Source organism: Puma concolor, chromosome C2 (assembly GCF_028749965.1).
Source record: "Puma concolor isolate L17-30 chromosome C2, mPumCon1.1.hap2, whole genome shotgun sequence".
NCBI classification, from domain to species: domain Eukaryota; kingdom Metazoa; phylum Chordata; class Mammalia; order Carnivora; family Felidae; genus Puma; species Puma concolor.
Window position 1 is genome coordinate 11,729,113 of NC_141675.1, and position 27,780 is coordinate 11,756,892.

A 27,780-nucleotide genomic window follows, 5' to 3' on the forward strand; every position below is an offset into this window, starting at 1 on the left:
GGGCTCTGTCTACTCTCTAACCCCAGTGACAATCACGTGGAGTCACAGAAACTTCTGCGGCCTCCCAACCCGAGAGCCCTCCCGACAAGAAGGCCCTGGTTTCTGTGCTTATTTCCTGGGGAGGTTATCAGTGTCACCCAGGAATCGCCTCCGTCCCCATACCCTGGCCAGCAGGGATGCGAGTCTGGGCGCGTGGGTTTCTGCAGTCCAGGGGGCATCCAGCCACGGAGTGAAATGTGGCCCCGCTGCCCCCCCTCCCACCGTGAGGGCACTCCCAGTCTCCGTGAGGGGTCCCTAGGAGTCCCCCTCACTTGACTTGGGTGCAAGGAGAACCAGTTTAGTGGCTTTTTACTGAAACTTGAAACTCTGAGGAGTTTCTCGTTCTTTTTAGGGTTTTGTCGGGGGATGGATTCCTATTCTCTTTCCCTCCAGCTTTGATTCTGATCCTCAACTCTGGGGCAATAGGAAACTTCCCCCTGGGCACCCAGTTAATAGTCATAAAATGTGTTGGCCTCACATTCACACTCCACTTTACGTAGAATGGGGAGCCTGTCTTCCCCCAGCCATTGAAGGAAAGCGGGCATCTCTCTACTTGGGCAACCTTAGGTCGTGTGCCCCCCCCCCCCCCCGCAGAAATTGGGGCTGCGGAAATGTCACACGTGGACTGGCTTAGACCTGTGGGGTTCCCCCGGAGGTGGCGGGCGGGGTCATTCCCACACTGCTGGGCTGTTAGTTCAGTAAGGCAGCCCGAAGTGACGTGGAAGGGGGCATCTTCAGATGGGCCGTCTTGTACCTTCAGAGCATCCAGAGGACAGTACAGAAGACACTTACTGAATTACTCGCTTCCTGGCCCACCTGTCTCATTAGACTCTAAACTCCTCGAAGGCCGGGGCCATGGCCGTCTGGTCCACCTCTCGGAATGTTCCCGGGTCTAACCCCCCGCTTGGCACGTAGCCCGTGTTTCAGTAAATGTTCGCTAAGCTGAATTCAAATAAAAGGAAACAGAACTCGGGACCACGAAGGATTTCTGATCTGCCTATCTCCAAGATTAATGGGCTTCATTTACATGCAGCGGCGGCTTCTACTCTCCAACCTGCTACATTTTTCTTCTTTATTTGATATTTCCTAATGGACCCTCAGGCTTTGCTTCTTGCCTTCTTTGTCCCCTCGTTCCACAGTCTTTGGTTTGTGTGACGGTTTCTGCCCGTGCTACCCACATTTGCGGAGCCTTGCCTGGTCTGCCGAAGGACGGTCAGCTCTATAACATCTGTTTCCTGGAATGTAGTGCATTTTAATTGCATCTTAAGAGCGGAGGCGTCCTGTACGGAGTTACCTTTGGGGAATTTGGTGTGGAGTACTATTGATTTATTTATAATTCATCGCCTACTCCCTTCTGACACACACACACACACACACACACACACACACACACACACACACAACAAAACCTGAAGCTGCTGCTGAACAATGAGACAGTATTCTAAAGAAAAAACAGTTCTGGCCCTGTATCTTAGTTCTGGTTGTCTCCAACTCACCGTGTGACCTTGGGCAACTCATTTGACCTTCACGGGCCTCGGTGTTCCTCATCTGTGTAATGGAGGGCTGAGCATGTCCCAGTAGGGGATGGGTGGGTGGCTAGATATGGATGAGGTGATGCCTACGGTTCCCTCCGGTACCACATTCTATGATCCTGAGCACGGATGTGTCAGAAACCTTGTTTGATATGCACAATTACAAGACAGTAAAGTACGAAATGGACTGTGCAAACCCAGTAGGAGGGCTCGCTTGTGAAAAGTAACCTTTTTAGCTATTCTGCACCCTGGCATGTTTGTATTGATTGACAGAATGCTTCGGGAACCCACTAAATGCTGGCATTAGCAGTATCGCTAGCACATGTCAGGACTGGAACCCCTTGAATATGATCCGACTTGATTATTTTCCCTCTCTGTTTTTGTTTTTAATAATGATGACACACCACAGATAGACAAAGACATTTTAATAACTCTCTTTAGCAAAAATGTGTCCTGGCACCCGTGTCGTTGCTGATAGCTGAGATCAGCCACACCATTTTCAGAGATCATGCAGAGAGAAAGCCGACTTCGCCTCTAAAGCAAAGTTATGACTATAATTTTCTTCAATTGCAGTCTAGTCTCATTTGATTTGTGCTCAAGGGTACTTCAATTGGATTGATTTCCACCAGTTGGAATATCTTACTGTAGCTGGAAGCCTGCAATGGAACTCACTCCAGTGATTCTGTTAGAAACCAAATGTATTTGGTATCCAGAGTGACCAAGGAGCCTGTCTGCAGGTTTGAGGAGAGTCAGGGGATGGGGGGTGGGGGGAGGGCGTCAACTTGAAATTGTATGGCACGTGACCCAGGCACAAGAAACCTCCAGGTGGGTTCACAGCTTCACCCTTTTGACAGTAATTCGCGGGCTCCCCATGTGTAATTTTCTTATTTCTTCTGACTGGGAAACCAGCAATGACCATTATGACGAGAGAAAAGCTGACACGAGCATTTGTCTGTAAGAAATCCCTATAATTAGGTACGTTAGTTAGTCAGCATTCTGCCTTGTTCTATTTTTATCTGAAGACCAGCATCCTCGCAAACATCTTTTCCACAAATTTCTGTGTTCTCTTTCTTGCCAAAAGTTTGCAAAGTCCATTTTAATCTGTGATTAAATCAAGAGGAATCTCCCACACTGTTCCCAAGCCCCTTGTATCTCTGGCAAGCAGAGAAGGTCATACATCAAATCCAGACAGTCCCTTAGCACCACGCTGCTGCACCATCCAATGGGAAAGTGGGTGACCAATTGAGCTGCTCTAAACCAGCATCTGCTGGATGCTTCCTTTTTTTCCCCGTCTTATTTTATAATAGAGAAAACAGATGCCAAAATGGATTTGTATTTATGAATCTTTTGTCACTTGTCAGGATTATTTTCCTGTTCATCTGAAGTTGTATAAATTCATCTAGAACATTAAGTTCTTAAATGTCGTCTTATTCCCTTGGATCTACTGTATAGGGTTTGCAAAAGAGAAAAAAAAAAAGAATTATGGTACATAACAGAAAACGATTGATGAAAACATAGAGCCATGCAGGATATATATTTTAAGAAAAAGGTTTCCAAAGAGGAATCCATCATGGCAGAACTGTAAAGTGTATACTCTATCACAGAAGTTCTAGACTGTAAAATCAAGATGCCTGTTTTTTTTTTTCTCCTTTAAAAAATATTCTATTCAGGACATAAAACCACAAGCATTTTTCTTAATAGTGCTAGCTGATGAGAAAACTAACAAACAATAATAATAAAAAAAAAAAGCCCAACTTATTGCCTGTGCCAGTGGGGGTATAGAGAAAGGCAGGTGGAGAAAATTATTTTCTTAGATCCTGCATCACGATAATCTGGCTTTTTTATATGAGTGGAGGAGAGGACTCAGAGAGAGGCAGACCTTGGTATTGGTCGGGGTAGGCTAGGTTATGCTGCAGTAACAAAGGACCCAACATCTCAATGGTTTACAACAGCCAAGATTTCGTTTTGTTTGTGCAGCGTGACCATGACCATGGCTGTGGCTCTGTGCCGTGTCATCCTTGCCTTGGAATTCAGGCTGAACAAACAGCTTCTATGTGAGACGTTGCTGGTTGTTGAAGAAGAGGAGAAAGAGAACATGGTGAATTCCATACTGACTCTTAAAGCTTCTCTCTGCATGTGACACCTTTTCTGCCTGCATTTCACTGTCCAAAGCAGATAATTTGGCCATGCCAGAGATAATAGGGTATATGGCCCTTAGCAGGGAAGGTCCCAAGTAAGAGTGACCATTATTATTTCTTCAATTTTATTTTTTATTTTTTAAAATTTACATCCAAATTAGTTCGCATATAGTGCAACGATGATTTCAGGAGTAGATTCCTTAGTGCCCCTGACCCATTTAGCCCATCCCCCCTCCCACAACCCTTCCAGTAACCCTCAGTTTGTCCTCCATATTTAGGAGTCTCTTCTGTTTTGTCCCCCTCCCTGTTTTTATATTATTTTTGTTCCCTTCCCTTACGTTCATCTGTTTTGTCTCTTAAAGACCTCATTTGAGTGAAGTCATAGGATTTTGTCTTCCTCTGACTGACTAATTTCGCTTAGCATAATACCCTCCAGTTCCATCCACGTAGTTGCAGATGGCAAGATTTCATCCTTTTTGATTGCCGAGTAATACTCCATTGTATATATACACCACATCTTCTTTATCTGTTCATCCATCGAGGGGCGTTTGGGCTTTTTCCATACTTTGGCTATTGTTGATAGTGCTGCTATAAACGTGGGGGTGCATGTGTCCCTTCGAAACAGCACACCTGTATCCCTTGGATAAATGCCTAATAGTGCAATTGCTGGGTCGTAGGGTAATTCTATTTTTAGTTTTTGAGGAACCTCCATACTGTTTTCCAGAGTGACTGCAGCAGCTTGCATTCCCACCAACAATGCAAAAGCGATCCTCTTTCTCCACATCCTTGCCAACATCTATTGTTGCCTGAGTTGTTAATGTTAGCCATTCTGACAAGTGTGAGGTGATATCTCGTGGTGGTTTTGATTTGTATTTCCCTGATGATGAGTGATGTTGAGCATTTTTTCATGTGTTAGTTGGCCATCTGGATGTCTTCTTGGAGAAGTGTCTATTCAAAGAGTGACCATTATATAGTCCATGAGTAATCATGACAATGGCCTCCCAGAACTTGTAGAATGGGGTGGGTGATTGACAGGGGCTCCAGCTGATGCACTTTGAAATCTGGCCTGTGTTTTGTGCCAAGGCTATACTTCCTGTGGGCTGCTCACCACCAAGGACTGTGTGTGATGGGGATACTAAGGCAGATTTGTCCCTGGGAGTCAGGGGACTCCTTTGCTAGCCAGCTTGGCTCAAGGACTCCTGGACAGCTTTGCCAAACCATCCTTTGACAGCACAGTGATCTAGAATGCCCCATCCCCAAATCCCTCCCTCTCTCCTTTCCTTGGGGTCACCCTTGCATCACAGTCTGATACCGCTGTCAGCCTTCTGTAGCTCACTCTCTGTTTCCTTTCACACAGAAATTTTGCCTAATCAAGCCCTTGAACTTTTCATTGTTGCTCGGCAGAGTCCATCACAGAACACTCTACTGGAAGAAGAAACTTAGGAGGAAGAACAAAGGTGTTGAGTGTCTCATGAGTCTCTGGCATTGTTTGAATCACTTGTGTTTATAAATAAATGTGGGTGTCTGGAATAATATCTATATCCAGATACGGATATGGGGGGGGTATGTCCTATGTACTATTAGGATATGTCTAGATATAGACACAGATATTTAGATTCTGTACTAAATCAGTTGTGCAGAGTGCCTGTCCTGTTCATATTTCTTCTACAGATAATGGCCCCCGTCACGGCCTCCTGCTAAGGAAGTAGCTCTTAACAGCCATGTGTTGCACCATGTAATTGCACCTCTGCCTAAAGGCACGTGGACCAGAGGTCTAGATCAAAGAGCAGCCAATAACAGATTGCCAATAGCCTATGCAGTGATGTTGTGTAAAAAGCTGTGTCGAAATACATGCAACAGTGATGGCGGGGATGGGGAGAAAATCATTTATCTTGGGATTTAAACTAGAACTTGCCTTAGTTTACGTTCTCCCAGGAGCAGATGCTGAGACAGTAACTTGGGTATAGAAAGTTTATTCAGAAGGTGTGATGATTGATTTTGTGTTAACCTGACTGGCCTAAGGGATGCCTAGATAGCTGATCAAATATTATTTCTGGGTGTTTCTGTGAGGGGTTGTCTGGATGAGGTTAGCATTTGATTCAGTAGACTGAGTGAAGAGATCCACCCTCAGCAATAGGGGTGGGCATTATATGGTTCCTTGGGGGCTCAAACAGAACAAAAAGGCAAAAGGAGGTCAAATTCTTTCTTCTGGGGCTGGGATATTCATCTTCTCCTGCCCTTAAACATTGAAACCCCTGGTTCTCAGGCCTCTGGAATCTGCCTGAATTATATCACTGGCTTTCTTGTTCTCTAGCTTACAGATGACAGACTGTGGGACTTCTTGGCCTCCATAACTGCATGAACAATTCCTATAATAAATTTTTTTTTCTTTTCTCTTCTTTTCTTTTCTTTTTTCTTTTCCCTTTCTTTCTTTCTTCCTTTCTTTCTTTCTTCCTTTCTTTCTTTCTTTCTTTCTTTCTTTCTTTCTTTCTTTCTTTCTTTCTTTCTTTCTTTCTTTCTTTCATCTATCTACTTACCTACCTACCTACCTACCTATCCATCCCATTGGTTCTCTTTCTCTGCAGAACCCTGAATAACACAAGAGGCGATCACTAGTAGAGACTAGGGAAAGTGGGACATTTAGGAGAGAAAAATTAGTAAAGACTTAATGAGTGGCTACCAGTGTGGGGCACCTGAAGCTCAGCCCTATTGAGAACCTTGGAGAAACCATAGGAGATTCATGCAGAAACCATCCTGCTGGACACAGAAGCTAGACAATTTACTCACTGAGTGCTGTCACCCATCAGTTTCTACTTCAAAAGCATTAACTCCTTTACTCTTCTGGGTTGCATCTGCCACAGCCGAGCAAGTTCCCATGGATCTCAGGTGGAGAAGTTGAAAGTTGCTTGAACTGGGAAGCTCAGCCTGCCGGAAATTTTCTACCACAGCTGCGGTCAACTTAAGGTTGACAGCATCCGCAAAGACTTCTAAGGAGAGGAACAGGAAAAGGAATAGAAAAGACAGAGAAAAGCATGAAACAGAAGGCGCTGTAAGTGAGCAAAAAATATCAAGAAGCTGATACTATGAGCCAGAAGCTGGGAGGTAGAAGACCTGAGGCAGAGAAAACATATATATTGAGGGGCTAGTGAGTTCATTGGTTGGTTAGTCATTGGACTATTTACCCAGAGATTGGGAGTAGCTATTTCTGCGGAGGGGCATTGACCCTTATTTCCTTCTCCATCCTCTACCTTGCAAGGCAACATCAGTGCTTCTTTTTTTTTAAAAAATTTTTTTTTTCAACGTTTATTTATTTTTGGGACAGAGAGAGACAGAGCATGAACGGGGGAGGAGCAGAGAGAGAGGGAGACACAGAATCAGAAACAGGCTCCAGGCTCTGAGCCATCAGCCCAGAGCCCGATGCGGGGCTCGAACTCACGGACCGCGAGATCGTGACCTGGCTGAAGTCGGACGCTTAACCGACTGCGCCACCCAGGTGCCCCCATCAGTGCTTCTTAGTAGATAAAATTTCTTACTGAACTTTGTATCACTCTGACTAGAGATTAAATCCCTAGTTCCAAGGATAGGATAGAAACTAGAAATAGATTCCCTCCCCCCCCCCCCACAAATAAATTGGTTTTAATGCAGATTCTCGGGGCATGGGTGACACATAAGAAGCATTAATACCTCCTTCTGAGTTTCGGAGACCCAGCGGGGAAGAACGAGGAACGCTTGCCCAAAAAGGGAGCGTAAGGTTGTTATGGTTTCTCCCCATTCCTGCTTTGGTGCTGTGGTGCGAGGCTCACTGGTGCCCTGCCTTTGCAAACGAGGGAGAAAGAGCCTTTTCCCAGCAGTCTCAGCAGGTGTAGCAGCAACACCATAGCCCTGGTGTGTGTCCTATTGGGTAGGCTGTCCGGCAAGACTGCTAGGAAGTCCTTGCTCTCTTTAGGGCCAGGTGGGTGTGGATCTCTTACCAAGGATGGCTGAGCATTCAAAATCCACATATCCCAGGCCCAAGTAAGCCACCGATCCTTTAAAAATACCTAGCTAAAATACGTCATAGTTTTACATTTTAAGAGTAAAATTGGTTTCTAAAAGTAAACAGTTATATTATTGTCAAGGTGCATCATTCAGCTTTATACTTAAGGTCTGTAAATTTCAACTACTTTAGGGGAGAGTTTGGGGACTGAAGGAAGTCTTGTTCCACTGTGGTGTTTGTTTGGCAGGGGGAGGAGTTGCCCAGGACCCCTTCAAAGAGAGTGTCCTCCAAATTAATACAATGAAAATGTCCTATAAGCTTTATCTACCATCCCTTCCTTTCTTGGCCACTGATGAACATGACACCAAGAAAATATTCCAATCCTCCCTTATCTATTCTCTTCCCCCATCAAAATGTACCTGTGCAGTGTCCCATTACCATGGTGCTTGTCTAAGGTGCTCAGGGGCTTCTGAACTTTCCTATACTGGCATTTTGCCCTTTTCGTGGAGAACCCTTGAGGATGCTGCCTTTCCTGGGTTGGCTTCTCAGAGAGGCAGATGCTGAGATAAAGTTAGGAAAGCCAAGAGTTTACTGGGGAGTTATACCTGTGAAAGCAAAAGAATATGAAGCAGATTGCACAGTGGGAACATTCAGGCAGCGATGCAGGTGGGATAAAGCCTGTGCCAACCCCGTGGAGAACCCCCAGAGGAAAGACTGCCCATTTTAGGAGCACTGTGTTGGGTGGGAATGGCTAGCTCCTGTACCACTGTCTTGCTCGGTCATTGCCTGGGAACCACTCTGAGAAGAGCACGACCTTTGCCTGAAAGGGGAGACCTTTGCCTGAAGACATTATCAGCTGAAGGCTGTCGGTGGCCCGTGCTCCTTGAAGCCGGACAGTGAGTTCTTTCTCAGAGAGGGCTCTGAGTGATGCATCTCTGTGTCTGCCTCGGCTGCCTTAACCAAAGGAAAGACTGTATAATGTGGACACTTTAAGGCATTTAAGATGGGCGGAGGAGGGAGAAATCTTTAGTGTTTATAAATTATTTACTCAGGGCCTACTTTGTGCTGGCTGCTTTTACAAAGCATGTGTGTTCTGACACTTTGAGCAAAAGAAGAAAAGAGAGAGAGGAGATGGCTTTTTTGTTACTGTTGTTTCCTTCCCCGCTCCTTGTCTCCTTGTTGTCTATTGTCTGGCTGTCTTGTTTGACAGAATATTTAAATCCTACGTATCTTTCAAGGCTCAGATCAGGATTGTCATGGTGACAAAATATTTGAAATTGGGACTCTCCCAGAAAGTCAGGGACTTATTTGAAAGCCTGTGCCTTCAAATGACCAGTGCTGGCCAGCCTTGTGGCTTTTCTGTAGGTAGAAGAATTTTTTTTCTTTAATTTTTGTTTTTGTTTGGTCTTAACAGTGACTGTTTTTCACCTTCATCAAATTCATAGCTCACTGGGGCAAGGTGTCCCATTAGACACCTGTGGCTTGTCCTGGATCAAGTCTCCACATTTTTAGGAACAAATTCCTTACTCTATCTAGACACATATTGACATCTATCTTTCCTCCCTCCATAATAAAGAAAGATTCAGAGAGGACTTTTATTTTTAACAAGTTTTGTATTTCTTGAAGAAATTATTCTTCTCTGTCTCTTTCCTTCTCTGGCATTTTCTCCAAAGATGGCTATAATAATCTCTCTCATTCTTTATGCTCTTCAAGAATCTTGCCATTCTTCCATTGAAAATGGGGTCTAGTTCACTTCCCTTAGCATCTGGGTGGGCTTGTAATTGCTCCCATCGCAAAGAAGTAGCAAAAGTGATTTGTTTGTGATTTTCGAGGCTAGATTACATTAAGACCTGCAGTTTCTTGTGTCTTTTGGGACACTCACGGTTGGAACCCAACCACCATACTGTGAGGAAGTCCAAGCATCCCATGGAGAGGCTTATGCGGAGAGGGGCTGAGGCCCTGGGCCCATGCCCCCGGTAGAGCTCCAGCCCCACTCCCACTTGCCAATCGTGGAAGTGAGCTATCTTGAAAGGATTCCTTCAGGCCACAGTCTGACTGCTCAGGCTGATGCCACATGAAATAGAGATGAGCCTTCCTCACGGAGTCCTCTGCATATTGTAGACAATGACTATTGCTATTTTAAGCCACTACATTTTGGGACTATTTGTTACTCAGCAATAACAGCTAAAGCACCTTCACTTTGTGGCCTCCCTAAAGAGAATTTATTTCTGTCCCTTTAAGGACTGATATGATGGATAATTCCATTATCTTGTACTGTGCAGTGATCTCAGGGAAAGATGACTCAGGAAATTAATTTCCAGATAGTTGTGATACAGACTCTCCAAAAATGCTGCTTTTTCAGAGCTGAGGATTCATGGCTCCTTTGGTTTTTCAGTTGACTGTTCTTGAGTCTGTAATTTCCCCCCTGGCCATTTTCACAGATGAACGAATCTTCACAAGGTTTGGATTTACACAATTCACCCAAATTTACCAGTGCGATCTTTCATGGTGCTTGTTTCCCAAGAACCTTTAGAAGTAAGTATTCCTATTTTTTATCTTACTGAGAATTATGTGAGGCTCTGACTTTGAGGAACACTCTCTTCTCCCCCTTGTCTTTATCCCCGGATTTTCCAAACCATGTTCTGTAGAACCCGATTCCCTAGAACATTATTGGTTTTTCGCAGAGAGGCAAATTAGTTTGGGAAACACCGGATACTTTATCATTCTTTTAGAGACTGATGATGCTCATTAGAATCCAAGAGTCTTGCAGTCAAGAAACTGATTTCAATTATTTATTTATTCAAACAGCGTTTATTGACCACCTATTCTGACTCAGGCTTTGTAGAGGTGCTGGGTGCATAGCAGTGAACAAATCTACACGGTCCTCCCTGAACAACAGCAACTCATTTGTAATTATAATCGTAGTGACTACTATGTAGAAAAAGAACCGTGCGCCACAGAAAGAATGGAAGGGGATCTGCATTAGATTGAGGGATGGGAAAAACATCTCTGAGACCGGGTGGAAGAGGTGTGTTAGCCAACTGAACAGTGCTCTAGACAGAAAACGCAGCACACACAAAGGCCAAATCTGTCAATTCTCCTTTCCCTCTCAACTCATGATCACCCAGTCCCCAGTACAGGTTGTCTGGAACGTAAATCACACAGCCATTCTTCCCTTCGGGAGGGTAACTGTACTTTCTCAGGCTTAAACATTCTCGTGCTTATCTTAGTTTTACTCATCTCTGGCCCCAAGTGCAGTTGGTGACCAAAGTTCTGAAATGTCTTTTTGTTAAAGTTTAACAAATCTGATTTTTTTTTTTACTTAGAAAATTTTTTTTAATGTTTAATTATTTTTGAAGGAGAGAGAGACAGAGTGTGAGCGGGGAAGGGGCAGAAAGAGAGGGAGACACAGAATCCGAAGCAGGCTCCAGGCTCTGAGCTGTCAGCGCAGAGCCTGATGCAGGGCTCGAGCTCAAGAGCCGTGAGATCATGACCTGAGCCGAGGTTGGATGCTCAACTGACTGAGCCACCCAGGCGCCCTAAGTTTAGCTAATTTTAAATGTAATTGAACTCCACATAGCTTAGATAGTGGGGTTTTGTTGGGGGTGGGGGGGGGGCGATGGTGGTGGTAAGAAAACCCCAGGGGAACCTTCCTGGAATTTTTCCAGAGACAAATATCCCAGGAGAATGCTGGGATGTGCAGTCATCTTAGAGCAATGGAAAGACGAGTTCAGAGTATGCTCATGACCGACATTCCTACATTGGAGGGAGGAATGGTGCCTGCGTCTTCCATATTTAGCCTTCACCAGGCCTGGTCCCTGTGCTGCTGAAATGCCTGGTGTTCTTTCTCTATCTGGTAAATTCTTTCTTGCTTCAGTTTCAAACTCACCTCCTTCAGGAAACATGTTCAGGCAAGGTAGGGATAGGTGTGGACTCATGTTCTAATGTGCTTATCCTGAGGCCCATCTACCTGTGTTTTGACTCACTTTTCAGTGTTTGGGGTCCTGGGTTTTTGGGGTACAGGGGCCCTCCTTTGCTGTGTGAGGCAGAATGTAGAAAATGTCTCCTGTGCCCGAGAACAGCTAAAAGAAGCTGAGTGTCAAAGATCACAGAGTGAGTGAATATAGGTTCAGAACAGAGAGCTGTCTGGTCCAAGGTCTGGGTAAGTGATTTATTGCTGTTCTGATATTTATCCAAACGCCATGTACATTCTTGGGCGTCTGTTGACTTGTTGCCAATTTCCTGAGGCTGTTTTCCCAAGTGAGCCGGGGATACCCACAGGGGTATCTGAGATCATTTGGAAACGCATGCAGAGGCACAGGCTTTACTTTAGGGGTTACGTCTTTATTGTAATGAATGTTAGAAAAAAAAACCCCACAATGAACATATGCAACTTGAGACCTGCCAGGTTCTGTTTCTTAGTATAAGGTCATCCAGGTTAAAACCAAATGATTGATGGAAAGTCAACTTAGAGACGCATCGCGAGTAAATGGGAGTATAGGCTGTGAGGGAAAAGTATCACAAGGGTGGTATGCAAATTACGGAGTCCTAAGGGATTCAACACTCAGTCTAAAATGTTCCCTTATCAAGCGAACCGCTCTTTGATGGAGCGCGTGTGTTTATTTAGCACACATTTATCAAGATGAGCGTGATACGACTTTTGCCCTTGAGGAGCTTACAGTAAAAACAGGCTCATAAACAAATGATCACGGTTCAGAAACAACAGCTAACATTTACTATAAACTAGTCATCTGCAGGGGCTTTGCCTGCCAATGATCTCATCCGGTTTCACAGGAATGATTGAAAGTGGATTTGACTTTTGTATCCATTCTACAGATGTGGAAACGGAGAGAAAGAGAGATGAAGTGACCCAGCTGGCAGCAGCGGAGCAGGATTCAGAACCCAGGCACTGGAGCTTTGAAGCCGGGTTCTAGTAGCAAAGTATACACAGGCCCAGGAGAGAACAGGTGACTCAGGGACAAATTGGGAGAGCCGAGGAAGGCCTGCTCAGAAAGGGGGCCGCACAGGAGGGCTTGGGTGCCTCAGTTAAGTGTCGAACTCTTTTGAATGTTTTTTTTTTTTTAATTTATTATTTATTTTTGAGAGAGAGAGAGAGATAAGAGTGTAAGTTGGGGAGGAGCAGAGAGAGAGGGAGACACAGAATCTGAAGCAGGACCCAGGCGCCGAGCTGTCAGCACAGAGCCGGATGCGGGGCTCGAACTCATGAACCGCGAGATCGTGACCGGAGCTGAAGTTGGGCGCTTAACCGACTGAGCCACCCAGCTGCCCCAAGCGTCCAGCTCTTGATTTTGTCGCAGGTCATGATCTTGCAGTTTGTGGGTTTAAGCCCCGTGTCGGGCTCTGTGCTGACAGTGTGGAGTCCGTCTCTCTCTCTCCCTCTTTCTCTGCCACTCCCCTGTTTGCACGTGTGAGTGCGCGTGCTCCCTCTCTCACTCAAAATAAATAATTAAACTTAAAAAAAAAAGGGAGACCTCAGGCTCTGAGAATTCTACATGGCGAAGACAATAATTGCAACAGCAGGAAGATGGGAAAAGATGGATGGAGTTTGGGATAGGCATGAGTACTTCAGGGTGTAGTTGGAGTTTAGGAAGAATTACTAGGATGAGTGGGAAATTAGTTTATGATTTATGGGCCGCTGTGGCGAGAGGACCCAGGCTGATAAGTAGCTCAGGTTTTCCAGAAGCAGATCCTGAGCTGCGGATCTGGCCGCCAAGTGATGAATAAGGAAATGCTCCACGGAGAAATCAGCAAGGGGGTGAGGATGAGGGGACGGGGGAGAATCGGACAGAGGCCCGCAGAGTGGAGTTCAGGCTAGTCCTGCAGGAAGCTCTGGGACAGAAGTTCTGCCCCAGAGCTGTCCTTAGCCAAGGTTCCCTCGCCCCAGAGTCGTTGGGTAGGAGCCAAAGATGGGGGCACATAAATTCCCAGGAGCTTCCAACTTTCTGTGCACAGGGACAAAGTAGACTCCAGTAGCCTGAGGGCAGTCTTCCAAAAAAAACGATTTCCAGGTGCTGCCGTTTGGGGAAAAAACAAACAAACACACACAAAACAAACTAAACAAAAAAACACATTGAAGGCAAGATTATCAAATGGTAAAAATGGATCTGATTTGAAGAGACCTGGTTTTGGGGGGACACTAATGGTGTCTGCTATAATGAAGTTTGGAATCAAAAGACATCTTTCTGGAAAGGCCGTGATGGGGACAAGGGAACTGACACAATGTTGTCCAGCTGGCATAGCTGACTCAATGGCCCCCAGTAAATCTTTTTTGCTAGAACCTATATTTTTCCTCCCAACGGCCTTTGATCGTATCTTTCCTCTCCAAATAATGTTCTCTCCTTTGTATTTAAGAATTGAAAACTTTTCATGAGTTTATCTTAATTCCTATAATAAAGTTGCCAGATAAAAATTCTATTATTAACTCACTTATAAAAACCTTAATGAAAACTGCGTTATAGAGGTGGCTCAACAACACATTGGTTAAGGTTATCTGATGAATTGTTTCATCTATCTAATATTTTTCAACTTACTGTTTTTTTTCCAGGAGATATGGCTCACATATCAGCCAGGAACCCTTCCTTTGCTTGTTGAGAAGTAACACAATGAAGATTCAAGGTGCTTTGTGTAGGGTGAGTAGGAATTGGCACTGGATACCCCCGACCTCTCTTCTAGCCTTTCCTCCTCGCTGCATATTCTACTCTGTACACCTTGTATTCGAACAGTGGGACAAGGCAGCAGAGGGGCCAGTCTATGGTTTGGACCCCCCTGTCTTCACTTCAAATGATATGATCAATTGGTCAGAGCCCAACGTCTAGGTCTTTCCTCTTCTTATTGAGTGCATGTTAATTGTATGTTTCTGATTTTTTTAAGTAATAAAATGTTGGGGCAAAAGTAATTTCTACATATATGAATAAAATATATGGCATCTAGCAAAAAAAAAGGAATTAAAACTTTAAAAATTAATGTAATTCTATTGAACTCAAAGGGTTCAGACTTAAAGATCAATAGAAGATTATATAAATGCAGCATAAATGCTGTATGTAGGTTTACAGATAACTTCTGGGACTTGGCCCAATCCTGCTGAGACAAGATTGACTGGGGAGTCCTGGATTATCAGCTTACATGTAGACAATAGTTGAAGCCAAATCTTGTAGGATTGTTAAAGAAAGGGACAGTTTTCAAATAACGTTATCAAGTTTAACGTGTGTTAGCAATTCGAAGTTTCAGTCTAGTGTAATTCCATTCAATCTAGGCCTTTTGTCAAGGCCAGTGCTATCCGATGGCAATATAATAGGAACCATAGGTCACTTAAAATTTTCTAGTAGCCATGTTTAAACAAAGTGAGAAGAAACAGGTGAAATTACTTTTACCAAGATAAAATTTAATCCAATATACCTAAAATATAATTTCCAAATGTCATCAATAAGAAAAGTTGTTAACGAGGTGTTTTACGTTTGTGGATGAAGTCTTTGAATCCAGTGTGGATTTTTCAGGTTTATAGCATATTCCAATTTGTAGTATTGGACAGCACACATCCAGGTATTTGAAAAAACATAGCTCAATGGCATCATATGCCAAGTTAACTTACGCAAATTCAAGTGTATGAGCATCTGCTCCCCATTTCCCTAGAAAAAAGAACAAGTCATTTAAGTAGTGTGGACTGTTCAGTTTATATTCCACTCTGTGAGTTTCTTTCTTTCTTTCTTTCTTTCTTTCTTTCTTTCTTTCTTTCTTTCTTTCTTTCTTTCTTTCTGTTTTATTTACTTTGAGAGACAGAGAATAAGCAGGAGGGGAGAGAGAGAGAGAGAGAGAGAGAGAGAGAGAGAGAGAGAGAGAGAGAATCCCAAGTAGGCTCCACGCTGTCAGCATAGAGCCTGGTGTGGGGCTCTATCTCTTGAACAATGAGATCATGACCTGAGCTGAGATCAAAGTCGGATACTTAACTGACTGAGCCACCCAGGTGCCCCAACATTCTGCTCTGTAAGTTTCTATCCTGGGTGTGCTTTCACAGAGGTAAATTTGCTCTCTCCTACCTGACCTGAGTCCCCATCTGCCTCTTATGATATGCTTGTCATGCTACATTTAGTGTGTTCCTAGTGCTTAAAGATATTTATTTCTTACAATAGAACCTCTAACGCAAGCCAGCTGCTTCATATGGCATTCATTTGAAAAATACTCATGAGTTCGATCACTGGAGGAAAATCTGCCTGTGATGGGCTCAGTGAGAGGTACCAGTTTGTTGATTTCCAATGTGGAGCAAGTAAACTTGGCCGCAACAAATCTAGCCATCGATATGCAAGAGAGAAAAACTCCTATAGTTTATGGGCAATTTGATGAAAATTTAAGGCTAATTTTGACTTTGTGAGTTTCACCTTATGGACAGAAAAGTCAAAGAGAAAGCTGTTAGTCCACTGCAGTAAAATGGGCCTTTCATTGCCTGGTCATCTGTTGAGCCCTCGTGATGGGCCAGACATGGTCTCCTTCTTACCTCGACTCCCAGTTCATGCACACTCAGGACCTATGAGTCCTATGAGTACCCGAGGGCACATCCCCAGCTGATGGATGAATCGCATTCAGGCCCCTTCCCCGCTCCATTGTCCCACATTCACTCTCCTTCTTGCTCAGAACTTTTCTTTAATTCAAAATTAGTTTTTCCTGTTTCATTCCCTCTGAACCCTGCTTCCTTTTCGCTGTAGAGAAGATGGCCATTTTGATGAAGAATCGGTCCTGTGGATGCTAATCCATGAATCTCTAAGGTAAGGTGTGTGTTGGGAGCACATGCCTGTACAAACAGAACTCCCTCTTCAAAGAAAAGACTTTGAAAGCAAGAATGAAGTTGGATAGCTCTTCAAATGGTTTCAAAATTGCCCCTGGAAAGAGATGATAGGGATCATATGACTGGGTCTCACTGTTAAATGCTGGTTGGTGCATGTAAGCAATAATGTTAAGGTCTTCCTGGCAATCCAACTTTGTGATTATAACAACTCTTTCTCTAGATTTGGCCTTCTCACGTTTTCCTTGAACTTTCTGCCAAGTGTTTCCTCAGAATGTGGCATCACAGATGGGAGTTGCCTGGAAAAAGATCCTTTACCTTTTAAGGCTATTTATCTTCTAAGACACTAAAATAATAATTTGTGATAGCTTTAATAGAGTTTAAATGAATGAATAGATTTAGCATTTATGTTATTCGGAGTTTATAATTTCAGCTGTAAAGTGGGATTTTTATGGTTTTGTGGACTTAGGCAAAAGTAGATGTGCATCCAAGCTAATATAGATTTCAGCTTTTATGTATTAAAAATGGAAAATTTATAACATATTCATCAATTTGGGAAATTAAAACGGTATCTTTATCTTTACAAAAATTGAAAACCAGTCATTATATCTTGTAATAGAGATTAAATAAATAAAATAAACTTCTAACATAACATAAATTTGACACTTTCATTATTTTTCTCTAAATGTGGTGCTTGTGACAGTTCACTTGGCACTAAGAGGATATTACCTTCAGTTAGTAATTAAATCTGGTTCTGAGAAATTTAGGTTCTCACTAGATTCTAAGTTTCTCAAGGTCAGCCCCAGGTCTCTGTCTTCCTGGCATCTAGCACATAGTAGGCCTACAGTATATATGTTGAACCAACAGGTAACTTTGGGTCTGTCAGGCCCCAAGAATTGTGACTTACAGAAGTGAAAAGTCTTGGGGGTATGATTCCTTAAATATGAGGAATGAGAAGACAAGGGAGGGCCCCACTCTCTCGTAAGCACCTACTGTGTGCCGGGCATTCTGATTGTTGTAGTGATGCCACACTGTGTCTGTGGTGCTGGCTCAGGGTCTACGGAGTTATCTATATTCATTAAATACTCGTTGACCTTTAAAAACCAGGAATAGACCAAATCCCATTACGGTTAAGCCAGTTAGGAGGAGAAACCACACACAATTGAAGTATTTCTAGGTGCTTCTTGGTGGTTCCTTTATTTCAAGAACTTTCCAGGACAGGGAATGACCTTGCATTGTTCCCAGGGTCCATGCTAATGGGATTAGCCTTGGAATAGTTTCTTGGTTATTATCCAAGCCTTCCTGGCTCATTTTAGAGTCGCGTTTGGCCCACGCAAGGTGAGGACAAGCCCTGCCCCAGAAGTTCAGCACGGGGTCATGGACTTTCTTCTTTCTAACTATGTTCCAGGCTAAAGTTATCCAGCAAGTGGCTTCTGTTGTAAGAAAACCAATATCACGTCCATCCTGAATAAGTTTACACAGTTACCTAACCTCTCCACGTAAGTGAAAATTCTGATATCTAACTTGGCCGTTGAGAGTGAAATGAGTTTATTAATCTGCACACTGCTGGCAGATGGTGTCCGTTCTCCATTGTCAAAATAATGCCTTGTAACAAGTGACCACAAAACCTCAAGGGCATGTGACAAGAAGTGTTTATTGTTCATGTGTTTGAGTCCGCTGGGGGTTGGCGAGATGGTTTGGCTGATCTAGGCTGGGCTTGAGCACATTTCTGCGGCTTGCCTAGCTGTCAGCTGGCCGATCTAGGCTGAGACATCCGGGGAACTTCCGCTCGAGCCCGCATGTCTCTCTTTCTCTGTCTGGCCAGCTTGGGCACGTTCCTGTGGAGGCAGCAGAAGTACAAGAGAACAAGCTTTAATGTGCAAGCCCATTGCAAGTATCTGCTTATGAGACATCTGCTAACATCCCATAAGGCAAGAGCCAACATGAGCATGTGAATGATTTTGATTGAGTTTAGCATCAAAGAGTGAGATGGGTCACCCTGCCCATGGAGGAAGGCAAAGGCTCCCAAGCAAGCTATATGGCAAGAGGCATGGATACAATGAGGGGTAAAGATTTGGGGACATTCTGTAATATACCCCAACAAACACTGGATGGTTTTAAAGAACAGCTGGCAGGGGCACCTGGGTGGCTCAGTCGGTTGAGTGAGTCGGGTCATGATCTCATGGTTTGTGGGGTCGAGCCCCGATTGGGCTCTGCGCTGACAGTGAGGAGCCTGCTTGGGATTCTCTCTCTCCCTCTCTCTCTCTGCCCCTCCCCCACTCACACCCTCTCGCTTTCAAAATAATAAATAAAACTTTAAAAAAGAAAGGTGCTGGGGCGCCTGGGTGGCGCAGTCGGTTAAGCGTCCGACTTCAGCCAGGTCACGATCTCGCGGTCTGTGAGTTCGAGCCCCGCGTCAGGCTCTGGGCTGATGGCTCAGAGCCTGGAGCCTGTTTCCGATTCTGTGCCTCCCTCTCTCTCTGCCCCTCCCCCGTTCATGCTCTGTCTCTCTCTGTCCCAAAAATAAATAAACGTTGAAAAAAAAAATTAAAAAAAAAAAAATAAAAAAGAAAGGTGCTATCCAGCACCTGAACTTCTTCCCTATGTGTGGGGTACTGGTATATAGGTCTTGGTGAGAGGCAGAACCCCTCTCCTCTGAAGGAAATGAAAACAACTGGAGATACCTGGTTTCCCAGTGTTTCTGGCCTTTAGTGCACAACTCCATGATCTAGTCCCAGCTACCCCAGTATCTTTGTCTGGAGCCCTGAATCTGGAGCTGGGATACAAGGAAGGTGGTGGTGGTGGAGGCCACATACAGTTTCAGGACAGATGTGTTAGTGGTGGTTTCCTATGAGTGATGGCAGAATGATTGCATCAATGGTCCTAATTTGTCACCCCCCCCCCCCCCCCCCCCAGTATCAGGGCGTTTATTGTGTGGTTTTGCAGTTCCCTTACCAAAGAGGCAGAATCTATTTCCCTACTCCTTAAACTGAGGCTGGTCTTGTGATTTGCTTTGGCCGAACTTTTGATGGTGCTCCCAGTTCTGAGCCCCGGTCTCAAGAGACATTACATGCCTTGCAATTCCTTTGCTCCTCTCCATGAGAACCCACCTGGTCTAGACATGGTGGAGGATGAGGGACATGTGGAGCCGAGCAGAGTCACCACAGTCGTTCCTGGTGAGGCCAGCCTAGGAAAGCCAATAGTTGGCCAATGTGGAGCCTCACCAGTGGCCCTGCCGAGATTACAACGCTGCCTATGAGCCTCCGAATGACGCCAGGCACGTGTGCAACAAACATACGTTATCATACGTGCCTGGGTGTTTGGGGTTGTTTGTTAGCCTTACTGCTGACGCACCTAACTGATACACTGTGTCCAGTGCTAGACTAGTTGTGTGGTGGGAGTTTGAGTAGTTCTGTCCGCCATCTTTGTTCGTGTCTATTTTCAGAGCCTGGTCCTCCAGAATTCTTGGCAATTATGCGAGTTACCCAGGACCTTCTCAGCAAATTCCCTTTGTGCCTGCATCAGCCACAGCCCATTTCTGGTTCCTACACTTAAGAACTCTGTCTAGTAGGGTGCAAGTGTAGTGCTAGCTCTTATTATTATTCTCCCATTTCTGTTTCTGTTTGAACTGGCACTTATCTTCCTAAACTTGTTTCATTCACAAATTAAATAGCGTCTGACACTCCGTCTTCCTCGAAAAGCCTCTCCTGACTAATTGGGAAGTGCCAATTTCTTCTCCTATCTCGGGTGCCAGCAACTTCTCAGCCTTACTTGTCACTGCCTTCCACCATCCTCGGAGCAGCAGCGGGACAACTGCCACTGTTCTCACGTACGTGATTCATCTGTCAGGGGTTTACAGAGTTGTCAGTGTTTGTTCGTGTCAACATCACCTACTATAGAGCCCGAGTGCACAGTGGACACAGATGGTGTTGATTTAATTGATTTTTCGAACAGCACGTAGTCGTTCGCTTGATTCAGGTGAGTACATCAGCCTTTTGATGATGACGAACAATTCAGATATTGGGTGGAAACAGGCAGTTGGTGGCCAGACAAACTTGGTTTAAAGGAGGTTATCTGAACCGAGCTGTGTCTCTGGCTTCTCTCATCAGAATCTGAGAAGTCTCCTGGGAGCAACTGGCATAATGGAAAAAATGGGAACCTGGGAGTCAAAGAGCCGAGTTTGTATCCTGGCTCGGTGCAGTAAGTGAATTACTCAGCCTCTCCAAGCTCAAGTCTCCTGAGCTCTTAAATGAGGACACAACAAATACCATCCCTGTTCATTGGTCAAAGTTGTTGTGAAAATCAAAAGAAATACTGCTCATGGACATGCTTTGCAAAATGCAAAGAACCGTACAAGAGCAAAGGAGTAATGACCGATGCTAAGATATTGAACTTTCTTTTAGGAAAGGCCAGGAGGAGATAAGAAGTTAGCTCAAGCCCGTGGTCAGGTGGTTACCGAGAAATAAATTCTCAGGCCTGGTCGGGAACCAGTAACCACTGGCCTGACCATATGAGGCTGGCAGGTAGAGATGTGGAGTCCATGTAGTGGAAATATTAGGGTATGGGGCAGGATAATAGCAGCTAGCATGGTTCCCTGACTCTTCTGAAGTAAGAAGACCAATAGAGAGCAGTGTTGATGAGTCCTCTAAGGGTAGTTATGGGAGTGATATTTAGAGAGGGCTTATGTCAGATAGGAATGGCCTTTGTCCACGAGCAACGTAGAATTGAAACGTAGTGGCGTATATCATTATTAAAGGTTTTATTTTTCTCACCCGAAGAGAAGTGCAAAGGTGGGCAGTTGAGGGCTGATGTGGTAATTCCATGAACAGAGACTCAGACTCCTAGAAATCCACTTTATCTATCGTTATGGTGTGATGTTTCTCCTGCTTGGCATCGGAGCTCAAGCTAGTTGCCAAGATACCATCCATCATGTCGGTATCTCAAGCAGGAAGAATGGGAGAGGGTGCTTACCAGCGGAGTCATTCCCCTTTAAAGAATTTCTCAGAAAACACCATCTAATGACTTCTGTCCCCGGACAAGGAGGGCTGGTAGATGTGACTTTCTGGCACATATTATTAACTCTAAATAGAATTGGGGTTCTATTAGCAATGGACAGGAGGGGGTGGGCAGTTTGTTGTCTCTGCCATTGGCTTCTTGTGCTCTGATGCCCCCAAGTCACCATGCCCAGTCCTCGAAGGAGAGATGTATCATTTGGAAACAGGGTAGCATCACTGGCTAAGAGCCTGGATTTGGAGACAGAGAGTCCTGGTTTCAGATTTGCCTCCATCACCTACTGTCCCTGTGACCTCGAAGAATTTACTCAACTGTATTGAGCCCAAGTTTTCTTCTCCACAAAATGTGGAGAATAAAATTTCATATCTCGGGGTTTCGGTGCAAATTTAGTGGCTCCGCAGAGCCCTTAGCCCAGTGCGTGGCACCCAGCAATCACTTGAGAAAGGTCTCTGGAAAAGTGCATGAAGTGACTTATTGAGTGGCAAAATGTGAGTCATAGTCTCGTTCCACAATGGTGAGAAAAAGACATATTTTTGATCAAGAGGGGGTATCAGACCTAAAGAATTGATTACTAGCAGCTGGCACCAGAATTCCTAGTCGGAAGGAAACTTTCTTTGTGCCGGAAATGAACTTGCTGAGCCCGGTGGGGGCCCGGGTGCGTCTGGAGAGTGAGGCCCTGCAGAAGACCTTGGAGAAGAGTGATGGGGGAACAGAGAGCATTGGGCGGGCCACCTATGAGCTCCTGGGGCCACCAAATGAAGCATTTGGCCACCGCCTGCTGGCCAAAAGTATACGGCCCCTTGTCTGTTCGTTCTAGGGCCTGTGAGCCAAGAATGGTTTCAAACTTTCTGAATGTTGAAAAAAATCAAAATAATAATATTTCATGACTTGTGAAAATTCTATGAAATTCAAATTCCAGTGTTCATAAATAAAGTTTTATTGGAATGCAGCCACATCCATCTATTCATATTCTCTAGGGTTTCTTTTCTGCTGTGATGGCAGATTTGAGCAGTTGGGCAGAGACCGTATGGCCTGTAAGCCTAAAATATTTATTGTCTGGCCTTTTATAGACAAAGTTCGTGACCCTGGAAAAAAGCGAGATGTGGTCAGGCTGAAGAGTGTGGGAGGGGCAGCCACCCCCTGGTGCTGGAGTGGCCGGAGGACCGTTTAAAAATGGACAAGCTCGGGGCGCCTGGGTGGCTCAGTCGGTTAAGCGTCCGACTTCAGCTCAGGTCACGATCTCACGGTCTGTGAGTTCGAGCCCCGTGTCGGGCTCTGGGCTGATGGCTCAGAGCCTGGAGCCTGCTTCCGATTCTGTGTCTCCCTCTCTCTCTGCCCCTCCCCCGTTCATGCTCTGTCTCTCTCTGTCTCAAAAATAAATAAACGTTAAAAAAAATAAAAAAAAAATGGACAAGCTCAGGGTTTGTCCTGGGCTGACTGGTGTCCCCCCAAATTCATATGTTGAAGCGCAGACCCCTGGTACCTCCGAGTGTGACTGTATCTGGAGATAGGTCCTTTAAAGAGGTAATTAAGTGGAAAATGTGGTGACTAGGGTGGCCCCTAATCCAATACAACCGGTGTCCTATAAGGACATAGAACACAGACACACAGACAGAGGGAGACCATGTGAGGACGCACAGAGGAGTCAGTCGTCCGCAAGTCAAGGAGAGAGGCTCGGGAGAGGCAAACCCTGCTGACACCTTGATCTTGGACTCCTGGCCTCCACAATTAGGAGAAAACAAATTTCTGTTGCTTAAGCCATCCGGTCTGTGGTGTTTTGTTATGGTGGCCCTAGCACACTTTCACGGGGTTCCATCAAATCGTTTGGGTCCCTGAAATGTCTTCTTTCCCCTCATCTTTCTTCCAGAGTTTGTCTTGTTGGTAAGAAGCTACAAGGTCTCGTGTGAGATTTTTAACTTATGGACATCGAGGGGGAGGCTAAATTCATGTGTGGGTCAATCTGGTCAAGAGCTTTGAGATAATCCTTGGGAACACAGGAAGACAGAGGCGACTTGAGCACCCACTTAAACCCTCTCCACGGAAGCCTGAGGTGGGGCTCTGGCTCCTTCCTGGGGTGAGGTTAAATACTTATCTTCCCATCGTTACATGGTTAGAACAACAGTGACAGCAACAAACTCCAAATAAAACAAAGAAAAAATGATTTTGAGAGCCATCTTGTATGAAGATTTCTCGCTCGCGAGTCTAAGTTGATAGGGGCTGTACTCTCCTAGACATTTCCCCACCCTGTCCTTCTAGCATAGTCCTTCCACACTTGGGCACCACGTCTGGCCCAGAATCAAGGCCAGGTGGCCTGTTTTATGGGAGTGTTTGTTTTGGGAACGGCCAGCTTTCGGAGGACATGGGACACTATCTGCCACTCTCAGAGTCCTGTGATGGGGAGACTGAACGTCTGGGTGGCCGTTTCCCCACATGGCCACATTGTTCTTTGGCTTTTGACATGGTACCACCTTAAAGCTGCAGCCATGGATTGAAGCTTGATCTCCAGGCGCGATTTCCTATAGCTTGTCCACTGCTTTGGATGCCGCATCTCTTTGTTGGCTGTCTGTGCCCCGGAAGCAGGGCGAATGCTCCACCTGGAGCCCGGAAGAGGTGTGGCGGGAGGGTATGCAGCTGTTGTCACTTTAGGGTTAACATCTTAAAGTACTGCCATGGTCTGTCCCAAATGGAAAGGAGCCAGGATTAGGGGTAGCATCTGGTCAAGCTGGGGAGAAAACCTGCCTGTCATTTCAGGCAAAACGCCTCTGATGAGCAGGACCCCCTTCAGGAATGAAGGACTATTCCTCCAGCTTCTGGGAGTGTCACTGGCAGATGGCCTCCAGCTGGAATTACCTCTACTGAAGAGGGCCACCTTGCCCAAGGACATTCTCTCCCCTAGGGCTGGGGCACGTCTAACGACTGATCACATGGGAGTCTAAAAGCCTGGGCCCTTTATCCATACTTGGGACTGCTCTGAAGGGCCATTCCCGCTCCAGAACGCTCCCTGGAGAGGGAGGGGGCTTTTTGTGTTTGATTTCATTTTCTGGTCTAACAAGGCAGTCATCGCCAGATGTTTGAAACAAAACACTCCTGAAAGAGAACATTTCAGTGTTCTGACCTTCCAATAACATGGGCAGTGGAGGAGGAGGAATGAATGCATCTTCTGTCTCTAAGAATTTGTAAAGCTTTCAGAGCATGTGTACAAATGGACTGCGTTTCAACAAAATGAAATGCAGCACACCCAAACTCACAAAATGGAAAAAAACGAGGGGCCGCGGTTTCTAATTCGATTTAAAGATTATAACTATATAATTATAATCCATATATATGTATGTATTTCTCAAATGTTTGTTGATTTATTTATTTATTGGAAGGACTCACTTTTTTTCCAGCTTCCTGAGATACAAATGATCTACAACATTGTGTAAGTTTAAGGTATACGCCTGCTTGGGATTTTCTCTCTCTCTCCCTCTCTCTCTGCCCCCCCCCCTCAAAATAGATAAATACGCTTTAAAAATGCGTTAAAAAACGAGGCGCTAGGAGTGCCCCCAACAACCATCCGGTCCACGTTCATCCAGCAAAGCGAGGCAGGCCCTCCTTCCCGCGTGGCCGGCTGTGGTCGCAGCTTGCTGGTTTCTCAGGTGTGGCTCTGCCCCTTTAAGTCAAACCCAGGCAAGTAAATCTAGTACCAGGGGTGGGAGGCTTCTGAATAATTAAAGGCTTTTCTCTTTGTTTCCTTGATCTATATGTTTCCACGAACACACCAGCTATTGTGTTAGCCTCCCGCTGTGGGAAAGACGCAACTCTGTGACTTTGGCAATTGTTGAAGAGCTGTGAAGGGAAAAACTGAGCAGAGATTTATTAGGCGATCTATCTCAGTTTTTAATAAACTGGGGAAGAAATGCTACGAGCCAAGGAACAGCCCTGGGAAAAAACAAGCCAAGGCCGGAGACAAAAATAACCCACAGAAGAGATGCTTGCCCGTAACAAACAGGATGCCACGGTGAGCCGCGAGCCCAGAGTGCTTTTCGAGGCTGGGCCTCCCTGGACAGGGGTTCCCAGGCTAAGTCTGGGAAGGTTTCCCTCTCGAACGACGCCAGGACGGGGCGGGCCCGGCCGACCGCCCCGCACACCCTGCCTGGCCTAACCCATCACGGTTCGTCCGCAGCTGGGGTGCTGGGGACCACGATCTGTTCGGCTTTCTTGCCGAGTTTCAGTGACCTCCGTGGGTCAGGTTTGCGAGCCGTCTCACTCCTGATCTGAGAGGCTGAGCGTAACCACAACCGACCCTTAACACTTTCCGTGTTTATTCCCAGAATTCCTAGAATGGCCTGGAGGCGGTTCTTCTAGGGAAGGAGACTCCCACTTGTTCCTGGTCCCTCCTCCCGGGTGAGAAGGCATGGAGGCGGTCTTTTGCACACACAGGATGGTTCAGAGTAAAGGCTTCATCCTCCCTCAGTCAGTCGGGGACGATTCCAGTTTCCCTAGTTTGGATACCGCTGAGAAGGGCATTTCCCGGACCGTCCTGGCGGCCCAGGGCACCCTCCCCCTTCTGCCTCCTGTCCTCTGGCCCCTGAATTTGAGAGTGACCCCGAATCTGCTTCCTGTCAGACTAGGTCTTCCACACAAGCAAACTACCCCCCCTCCCCCCACACCATGCCTTAAAAAATTGCATGTGTGATAAGATGTACGTAACAGGAAATTGCATCTACGGTGTTTGTCCTCTTGTAACTGGCTCACCTCACTTCGCGTGGTGTCTTCAAGGGGCACGTGTGCCTCTTTAGCTTTTGTTCCCGTTGCCACGGGCTCAGCGCCCTCCCCTCTCGCCCCTCTCCCCTCCCCCCACACCACCCCTACTCCTTGCTCCGTGTGCTCTCCGTGACCCTCCTTCTCAGGTAAACCAGACCCTTAAGCCAGTGGCAGAAAGTGGTCGCCATCTTTCACCGGACCCTTAGCCTAGAGCCGGGACCCCAGATCACATTCTTTCCAAGTGGTACCTTCGCAAGAATTGACTGCAAGGTCACATCCTGACAGGAGTTATGACAAGATGATCAAGAAAGAAGAGAGGAGGCCGTAAAACAAAGAGACTAGGAGACAAGAGGAAGGTAGTCCCAGGGCCACCCCCTGGCTTTAATTGAAACCTGATGTCTTTAGGGTGCCCCCTCCCGCAGCCCTTTCCAGGGCTCCATTCCACCTCCCACATGCCAGGTACCACGGCGGGGGGGGGGGGGTCCCTCTGACGCCTCTCCCACCTCCCCGAGCCAGCGAGCGTTCCTTTCCCACCTTTGCGGAATTGGCCAGGGTTTCCCACATTAGGAAACAACAGAACCAGAGCCGCAGAAATATCGGTGCCTTCCTGAGGTCTTTATGGGAAAACAGCAGGAAGGATGGGGGAGCGAGTGGCTGGAGCCAGCTGCGTGCAGGCCCTGAGCCGGTGCGGGGGAGAAGCATTAGAAAACTCTATTACAAATATTACTTCTTTAATCTCTTCGTTTTCTTCCCGTCAGTAATGCGAGGGCTGATAGAGCTGGAAACGCATCGGTCCGGGGCTAAATGGGATTTTTGCCAGCCCCTACGGGTTGTTAATCAGGTGCGCTGGCTGGGAGAGAGCTGTTTCGAGGGGCCTGCTCGGGCTAAGAGTGACCCAGTTTTAATGGGAGAGCTGGACTCTGATTTTTCTGTTACTGTCCTCGATATGATTGGCCATTATTTCTAAGAGAAAGGTACTGCTGGCCGCCTCGTGGTAGGATGTCTCTGGAAGGGCTGCCTGCAGCTTAAATGTGGCCATTTCTTTCATGAGTTACTTGTCAGGTCATTTGCGAGGAGTTGAATCGGACTCTTAACAAACAAATAAGCTCTTTCCTCCTTGCTTCATCAAACACTCTCCTTGCTGGCCGTTGGTTTTTATTTACATTGCCAGTCTCAGCTACCGAGCGATGAAATATTCTCACTGTGTTTGAAATAGCTGAGTTCAATGCCAGTGTTTATATGGCTCCCCATTTTCTGGGGTTTTGTTTTGGTTCTGGGGGGTAGGGGTGGAAGAAACTGCCTTCACAGATCAAGGCCTTGCAGAAGCAGACTCCAGGGTGGTCTGGGCAGAGTTGGGAAGTCAAGAAGGAAGGCATAATTTGGTGCTCTGAACGGTGGTTTGCTCAGACCTCTGCTGCTTGGTGGAAGTGAGGTGGATGAAGAACCTGAGTAAAATAGTTTCGGAATTCCGTTATCTTGAGAGGGTATCTCATCCATCTGCCCCTTGCCCCCCTGGTTGACCTGCTTCCCCACGCTGCCTCC

At 45.8% G+C, this 27,780-nt stretch overlaps 1 long non-coding RNA gene across 3 annotated transcripts in view; it reads left to right on the forward strand.

Moving 5' to 3' along the window:
- The window catches only part of LOC147577097 (uncharacterized), a 120,871-nt gene that overhangs the window by 61,124 nt on the left and 31,967 nt on the right, over positions 1-27,780 (forward strand). For 2 of the 3 annotated variants that reach the window (XR_015256019.1, XR_015256017.1), the window contains exon 3: positions 14,251-14,335. This is a non-coding gene — a long non-coding RNA (uncharacterized LOC147577097). Of the gene's footprint in view, positions 1-12,300; positions 12,653-14,250; positions 14,336-27,780 lie in introns of those variants that run through there. The other variant, XR_015256018.1, reaches the window with a different exon arrangement.